We start from the raw sequence: 8149 nt of genomic DNA, 5'->3' as shown, positions 1-8149 counted from the left end.
CTGGATCCCACTACCTCGTGGGATGTCCTACCCCATGTGTCCAAAGGTTTGCGAGTTGGGAATCGGCCTGTCCAGTCACCTGAAGACCCATGGCAGAAACTAGTGACCGTGAGTAGACGTCGTCCTTGAACTGAGGGACAGAGACGACGACAGTAGTCGAGTGCTGCAAGTTCTCATCAACCCTACTGTTGGAATGGAAAAATCAGTGAGTTCATGTTCCTGATCATTACCCAATGACCATCTTGAGAATGAAGTATGAATGGTCATAAGCACAGGATCAGGTTTGGATGTGATCCAGATTGCAAACTCTGGTTGGATGCATTCCTGGTGGGTTCAACACAAGAATGACCTGCCTTGAAATGCCCCACCCAGTCACAAATGCCACTTGTCCCATCTCCAATATTTTTTTTATCACTATTAAACAAAACAAGATGAAAAAACCCACACAATTTATTTAAATGTCCCCTTGATTCTTCAACTGAGTTCTCTGCAGGGATGAATCTCCTGGACACTCCAGGATAACCCTGAAGGGTTGGCAATCCGAGCTGCGATGCTGCTGGCAATCGTTGTTTCAGCTCACATGTGAAGGATGGCGTCTTGGTGAAGGCAAAAGAGGAAACCCTTCATCTGTAACACTGTACCCTGGCGATGCAGCATTTCCAACCTGTCAAGTGTGATCTCATGTCTGTCTGGGTCCTCTGTAAATGTTTGTGGTGATAGGCCCAAAGAGGGTGAAATTCCTTTGAAATGCTTGCTTTTGACAGTAACATAATAGCTGTCAGAAGGTTAAGTGAAAAAATGAAAACGGTGCAAAATTTCCAGTTGACTGAACTTTGTCTGTGTGAAAGGGAAGTATGTGCAGTTCAGCATGCTGCAGTCAGTGACATTTGATTGTTGAATTTATAACCTTGTGACCTCCCAAAAGTGGAAATAAACAGTCGGCTGGAGATGAAACTGAGATGACAAAAAGCATGTTTCTTTGAGGATATTTTCCCTCGAATATTACTTTCTTCGTCAAATCTCTCCAGCCCATGCACCTCCTGTGATTGAGTGCAGGGCACGATGGGGCTTGGGTTATGATGCTTGCTCTTTCAGACACTACATGCCTTTCCTCTGGGACTGGTGGGTATTGTAGCTGAAGAAGCAGTTGCACTTGCTGAAGCAAGGGGAGCAGGAACAAGAAGTAGACTGGGGTTGGAGGAGTGGATGTTGTGTGCAGGAATGTACAGCGAGAAGAGTTTACTTGCAGTGGGGCCACGGAATGATTTGAAAGGGCGGCAGCAATCGCACAGTTCAAGACAATTCACTACTGAAGCTTTATGAAAACTTGTATGAGGGAGATGCAGGCCTTCTTGTGGGTGAGAATGTAAGTTCTGGCATGAGGATAATTTGTAGTTTGTGAAGGGCAGGAACCATTGGCGAAATCGAGCCTCTATAATGAAGAGTTGCATAAATGTTTCCTCAGCAGAGGCAGAGAGGTACGGATGGAAATAGGCAATGATTGGGAGAAGCTCAAATCGAACATCATCTAATTAGTGCTTCCTGAATTGCCTCAGCTTCCCTCCTATGTTTCAGGTATGTCATGTAATATGCACTGTGGACCCGTCACCTCGGCTTCTGCTTCTCGAACTGCAAAGAATGATAAATACCCGCAGACCGGGAGAGACAGAAAGAACAGCAAAGAGATACAAAGAAAGCTCTAAGAGCTGCATAAAGGAAGACAATTGTGAAGGCTCTCAAGGACAACATTTAAGTTTTTCACAAGTATATTGAGAGCAAGAGGATGGCGAAGAAGAATGTGGGCTTCTCAAAGATTGGCATAGCCGATACTGTAATTGGAAATAAAGAAATGGCAGACTTGCAAAATAATTACATTGAAGGGGGAGAGGATAAAGTATAAGAGTAACGAGGAAAACTAAAAATATATCAAAGGGAGGAACTTCACAGATTTAATATAAGTTTAAAAAGTAGCAATGGTGAAAATAATAAGGCTGGACAGAGATACTTTGAAGGCAACAATACTGTGACTTTCTACACCTAACAGCAAACTGACCTTCTGTGGACTGCAAGGCAGGAGTGAATGCAGGGCTGGCAGGCTTTTAAAAATGGCGCTAGCACTTAATCCGATGTCAGCTGACGCTGTGATCAGAGTCTCGCCTGCCGCCCCTGCCACGTAATTTGGGGTGATCGCACCTGCATTATGGTCAAACGGCCGCCTGCCGCATCGGCGGCTGGCAGCAGGCTCATTAAATTCAGCCTGGTGTGCAGAGCCACGATCAAAGTGATCAAAAAAAGTTTAAGTTTTGTTCCTGTGACCTAGAATTCTGAGACTTTATTTTAATATTTTGGTGATTGCCTTCCATGATTCCATCCCTTATTTTCCATTCAACCAAGTGGCCTTGACCATAAGATAAGGTGCAGTGCATACAGATGAGGTTTGAGCTGCACTTTCTCTCGCTTCAGCTGAAATAATTCAAGGCCGCAGTTGAGATGCTGCAAGTTGCCTTGGAGTCCCAGGGCCAGGAAGAGGACATTAAGCTGGAGTTCCTGCACCTTATGGCTTCCCAGTAAAACATGTTGGAAGTATATATGTCAATGTTTGGTGAGGATCGCATCAAGCTGAGCTGCAATAGCCCTGTAACCAGTCAGGACTCTGTCAGAGGATTGCCACTTAGGTGATGTGCTGGAGGCTTGCAACTGCAATTGCAACTCAGCATAAATCACTAATTTCAGGAGAAGAGCAGTGAAGATTGGAAATGGGATCAAGAGAAACCTTAATGAAATACTTAATGAAACAACTGAATAATAGTTACTCCCTCTGCACTGGGTGTGTTTTAGCTTAGAAGACTTAACACTTAAGAATAGATGGTTGAAGATAAATCTGCAGTCTCAATTGAGCCTATATCTATACAGCGTAGGACACTGAGATGGTTTGACTCCCTCTCATGATTGTTTACCTCTATTCCTATAAGTCTATGAATTTCAAGCCAATAAATGACACAGGATGTTCTCACTTAACTCCAGTCTGCCACGTAGCGCTTTGCTTTTACTGTCGAAATGTAAAGTTGACAGTTCAGGAAGGTGAATGAGACTTTTCCTGTCTCCTTCACAGGAAAAGCTCCTGGAGGAACCCAACTCGAACTCAAAATTGGGTTGAAACTTGTTAACTGGTATTGGTGATTTACATGTCAACACTTCTGGATGAAATTCTTTATGTCTGCCATTTTAACTAAGGCATTCATCCATTTCTTTTATTTTAATTTTAACTGGGTTAAAGTATATTCCCTCCTGAAGTTATAGCAGTGAATATAACTGCTGTGGGGTGGCAGCCTCACAGCTCCAGCGACCCGGGTTCAATTCTGGGTACTGCCTGTGTGGAGTTTGCAAGTTCTCCCTGTGTCCATGTGGGTTTCCTCCGAGTGCTCCGGTTTCCTCCCACATGCCAAAGACTTGCAGGTTGATAGCTTAATTGGCCATTATAAATCGCCCCCAGTATAGGTAGGTGGCAGGGAAATGTAGGGACAGGTGGGGATGTGGTAGGAATATGGAATTAGTGTAGGATTAGTATAAATGGGTGGTTGATGGTCGGCACAGACTCGGGCCGAAGGGCCTGTTTCAGTGCTGTATCTCTAAACTAAACTAATAGTAGAATTTAATACACTTGGCATGCTGGAGACGGATATTGCACATTGTGAATTCAGTTCAGGTGAATGGGAGCTGTGAGGGACGTGTGACTCAGGGATTGTAAATCCTGCTTTAAGCTTTATATAAACCCTGCTTTCACTTTTCTGGTAACTTGCAGATATACCTGACTACGTTGGTGCTCAATCAAGAATATACTGACATTTAAAGGTCATTGGAATAACATGGCATAATTCTCAAGAGAAAATTAGTAAAGGAAGGAAGAAAAGATTTGCTTTCACGTAGTACTCTACCTCAGGATCTTCTACAGTGCGCTTCTCAACCAACTTACTATTTTTTTCTAAAAGTGTAGTCACTTATCTTGTGCAGACAAATCCAGCAGCTAATTTGTGCAGAGCAAGACCCCAGAAACAGCAAATGAGATGAAGGACCAGTGAATTTGTCCTCAGCGATATGGGTTAAGTGAAAAATATTCACCAGGAGGCAAAGAGAAAGCCATGCTCCTTGTCTTCAAATCAGGTCATGGGATCCTTCAAATTTACCAGTGCAGACAGTTAGGGCCTTGGTTTAATACCTCATCTGAAAGATGTTAGGTTTAATAATGCAGCGCACCATCAAGATTACACTGGCGTACCGAGCCTTGATTGTGCATGACATTCCTCGCGGGAACTCAGTCTGCAGTTCCTTGGAGCTTCTTGGTCTTCTCGGTCTCTCTTCATCAATGTTAGTGCTTTTCTAGGGGAAGCCAATGGGAGAGCTGATGTTAACCTTTACTCCAGTTTTTCTGGGTTCAGACAAATTAATTTCCGGAATTCAAAAATATTTCCAAAGAAAAGTTTGGAAAATTGTTGTGCCCCTGTTGTTGGCTGGTTGAGATCAACTAACATCATAGCTCAGGGATTTCAAGCTGGGAACTTAATGGTCTACACAGTCATTGAAACATACAAGTCTCCAAAGAGGCTTGATAGGGTAGACACTGAGACGCTGTTTCCCCAAGCTGGGATCTAGAATATGCGGGGGGTAGTCTTAGGAGAAGGGGTCGATCATTTAAAACGGAGATGAGGAGAAATTTCTTCATGCGAAGGGTTGTGAACCTTTTGAATTCCCTACCTCCAGATGATTGTGAATGCTCTTTTGTTGATTATATTTAAGGCTGGGATAGACAGATTTTTGGTCTCTCATGGAATCAAGGGGTATGGACAGTGGGCGGGAAAGTGGAGTTGAGGCCAAGTATCAACCATGGCTGTATTGAATGGTGGAGCAGGCTCGAGGGGCTTTATGGTCTACTCGTGCTTCTAGTTCTTATGTACAGTTCAGCATCTTTGCAGATACACTTGCTGACCCTTTATACGATTCCTGCAACCTCCTAATTTTAATTTAGGGAGCAGTTGTGTTACAGTTTGAGAACATGACCTACTTAGAGTGATGTGAACCTGAGATATCCTGACTAACTTGTCCCGTTGTCTAATAGAGGCATGTGCTGGGTGCAATCTCACACATGCAGTGCTCTACTCGTTGGTTACGAAATGGTAAACAAAAAACTGATGAGGCAGTCTGTTGCACACTCGCATTCTGAAAGTTAAAAATGACCGTCTCCACTTTGCATTGGCTTTTGTTACACTGGAACACATGCAAGTGAAGAACTTCCTTGAGGTGGCCTTGCACCATTTTCTGGTATGTGAAGAATTTTGTGTTCACCGATGCCACAATTGAGTTTTACTGCGGATTTCTTACTGATTTGAATCCAGGTTTGTTTGCATGGATGCAAAACGTGTAGTATTGTGGAGTTTCTAAAGACTTTCGACACGTCCAAGTCAGCTGTTAGTGAATCAAGCAGCAGTTTATTTTACAAGTATGCATACAGAGGAGTCCTCTCAGCCTAATGTTAGGGCCAGGTGAGGAAGGGGTCTCCGGCTTCCCCTTTTGCCCCATCTCTGGTTTGACCACAACAGGATTTATCCTTTTTACACAGTGATTGAACACAGCGCTTGCTTCTGTTCCTCCAATAAAGTTGCCAAACAACCAGTCAAATTTTCTTGAGTTTAAACAAGAAAGATGTAAGTTTATTATTCCTAACACTTTAAACCAGTTAAAGATCCTAAAATATGCTACGCATTCACACACACATTCACATGAGAGTCACACGCGCACACAAATAGATTACAGAGGGAAAACAGCTTTGGTGGTTGGAGTAGAGTCCGGAATAAATTGAATTTAAATGCAGTTTATCAGTCCCAGAGTATGCAGTTGAAATTGTAGTTCTGAAGTTATCGCTGGGCCACGCGCAAGGTTGTGGGCTTGTTTCTCAGGGCTCCAGAAGGCAGAAGAGGGGGTTTTATCCTTGTCCCCGAGTTGTTGGCTGCGGCGGTCTGACTGGAAACAGAGAGAGAGAGAGAGAGAGACACACAGAGAGCCCACCTGTGGACGGCTTTTAGTTACTCTTCTCTGCTTTCTGTGAGATAAATCTTTCAGTCTCCCCAGAGCTGCACAAGCAGTCACGTGACATTACCAAACCTCTTTGTGGTGTTCATGAGATCCTTCTGAAATCTTCTCTGAGATTCAAGGCTATTTCAAAGTCAAAAGGTGTTGATGGCTCCTGATGACCACAATGATAAACCGATTTCAAGTAATTTAATCAGAGAGCACCCCATTGTTTTGCCTAGGTTGAGTCAGTTGTATTGACTCCAGTCTAATCCTATGGTGTTTCAAATGTAAATTGCAGTGGCCATCTTGGCTGCCAGTACTTAAAAAAAAAAGGTTATTTGTAAGAATTTCCAGTAAAAGTCTCAGGTAAGGTTCCAACCAATGAAATTAATATTTCCCATTTGGCATGCAGGGTTTTCATAACACTACTCTCAGAAATGACTCAAAGTTACATTGTTTTCTTCATATATTTATACCATTCCTGTGACATTTCAATATGTACATATTTACAGATAAATTAGTCATGGAAGACCTGATTTTTTGCAAGCGCGCCAGCAGTTTGTTTAAAGAAACACGAACTTTGCTTTACCTGTCTTGACATCCTGTCCACTGCATTGTCCAATCACCACCTAATCACATCCCAATCTAACTAGCTTTTACTGCAAAACAAGTCTTTTTACTAAATTAAGCCAAGCCTGAGTCCCAACCACTACCACTACCACTCCCCACCCCCGCCGGGGTGCACCACTTCAGTCTGAAAATATAAGCAACAGGTTGAAATTTAATTGCACCATTTTTAGCTCATTTAAAAATTCTACATATAGGATTTTAGCAGTACATTAAAGTGCTTATTTTAAACACATTTGATGACTATGTTAAGCTGGTGCCCAAAGGAATTTTGCACAGTGCAGTATCCAGTGTCCGAAAAATAATTCTCAGCAAAGATTTAGCCCCATAAAATACTGCATTAATTACTTCCCGGACAATAGTTAGATCCCCCACATCAAGATAACATCTCCTATTTATGACTGAGTTTTATAATTATTTGTATAATTTTCAGTCTAATTGGGTTTAAGCCAGAGATGTAACCCATTTGCTTTTATTGTGAAAAAATACAATATTTTTCATGTTGTTCCTTGCAACTGCGCCAGCCTTCCCAGAACAATTCCTTGTGGTTTTGGTACATACCGTCAAAGATAACAGGAAGGTTTGGGATCATGGTATACCATATGCAGGTCTGATAGTACACCAGAATTGGGGTGGGGTGAGGATTTAAGATAGACTTATACTGATTCACTCTTGCTCACTTCCAAGAAACACTTTCTGGAGCAAATTCCAAAGATGAGGTAATTGCCCAAAAATCAGAAGGGAAGAAAATCCAGAAAAAAAATTATTTTTGGAATCTTTTCTCCTCTCTTACAGGTGCTGACCTTTGTTGGGAACAGTTCCACAAGTATCAGTAGCCTTCTAATACCTTGTCTGACAGTAGTCATGGGTTGTTATATAACCCGAGGCAATGAGTGCTTTTTTGAAAATGTATTCATTCACAGGATGTGTGTGTCGCTGGCAAGGCCAGCATTCATTGCCCATTCACAATTGCCCTTGAGAAAGTGGTGGTGAGCTGCCTTCTTGAACCACCTCAGTCCATCTGGTGAAGGTTCTCCTACAGTGCTGTTAATAGGGAGTTCCAGGATTTTGACCCAGCGACACTGAACGAACGGTAACATACTTCCAAGTCAGGATGGTGTGTGGCTTGGAGGGGATCTTGCAGGTGGTGGTTTCTGCTGCCCTTGTCCTTCTAGGTAGTAGAGGTAATGGGTTTGGAAGGCATTGTTGGAGGATTGGTGGGATATTTAACCATACTTGAGTCCCATTCTGTTTTCACCCAACATCGATAAATGTCTACTTTCCACAGGAGTTAGTGAGTAATGATCACTACTGGAAATCATGATTGACTTCCTCCTCACTGTTCTATAGCTACTGAGGTGATTGATGGTGTTATGATTGCCATGGAGATTAACAAACCATAAGAACTGAATTTACCAAATGACCCCAACAAAGAAAACAAATGGTCAGGATTTCA

This window comes from Heterodontus francisci, chromosome 47, assembly GCF_036365525.1.
Source record: "Heterodontus francisci isolate sHetFra1 chromosome 47, sHetFra1.hap1, whole genome shotgun sequence".
Taxonomy (NCBI): Eukaryota; Metazoa; Chordata; class Chondrichthyes; order Heterodontiformes; family Heterodontidae; genus Heterodontus; species Heterodontus francisci.
Note: the sequence above shows the minus strand (reverse complement) of the source record.